Source organism: Polistes canadensis, unplaced genomic scaffold (assembly GCF_001313835.1).
Source record: "Polistes canadensis isolate GaletaPanama2010 unplaced genomic scaffold, ASM131383v1 scaffold_656, whole genome shotgun sequence".
Classification (NCBI taxonomy): Eukaryota; Metazoa; Arthropoda; class Insecta; order Hymenoptera; family Vespidae; genus Polistes; species Polistes canadensis.
In genome coordinates, this window is record NW_014570203.1 from 11,704 (window position 1) to 12,816 (window position 1,113).

The following is a 1,113-nucleotide window of genomic DNA, read 5'->3' on the forward strand; positions in this document are numbered from 1 at the left end:
ATACTTTATATCAAATATTAACAAACGAATAAGCAAGTAAAATAATTGGAAATTTAATTCGTTTTTGTTATAAAAGAAATATATATATATATATTTAAACGAACGTGTACTTGATCGTCCAAAAAAATAATTAAATAATTAAACAATGACGTTTATTCGCGTATCGTTTCGCATGTGCGGTGTGTATGTGCGTGCGTGCGTACGTGCATGTATAAGAATATATAAAAATTTGTTTTCACGTAATTTTATCCTTTATATAGAATAATAATAATATATATATATATAATAGTTTTTTCGATTAGCTTCCTATATTGATTAGATTAGATGGAAGCGTGCCTTTAAGATCAATTAAAATGAAAATTTGGAATTAAGAAGCTTAAAAACTTCCCATAATTATAATAATAATAGTAATATTATATAATGACAATGAAATAAATCCATTCGCGTTATTATCTACGCTAATTACGATCATATAATTTTCACAATCGTATGTATTTAGTGGGTAGGTTGAAAAGTTTTCAGCTTAACATAGAAACAATTTCAAAAGTTTTCTTTTTCTTTTTTTTTTATAGAAAGAATAGGCTAAAAACTTTTCAACCTACCCTCTTATATGTATTTATATATCACGTATTATATTTAATATTATAATTAATGCAATTAGAATCTCCTTATATATATTATAATAATAATGATAATAATAATGATAATGATAATGATGATGATGATAATATGAAATTGAGATTTTCACCGATATGCAAAACACATGTACAAAAATCTTTTTACTAAAGAGAGATGTTTGTAACAGATTCTGTGTGTGTGTACAGGGACAGATATATATATATTTAAAAATAGACTGTTTAAATCTTCTGTTTTTATTTTTTGGTTTATTTTTTTTATTATAATACGATTTGTTCAAATAAAATATATTTGCGTTTCCATTTGTGTTCATCTCCGTTCACTCTTTTTTTCTTTCTATTTTTATTTCTTTTTTCTATTTTATCTAATCTAATATTTATGCAAGGGTGAATTGAAAAGTTTTGAGCCTCTTACAAACAAAAACTTTTGTATATTTAATTAATTCTACTTTTTAATTTTGTGTTTTAAATTTGAATA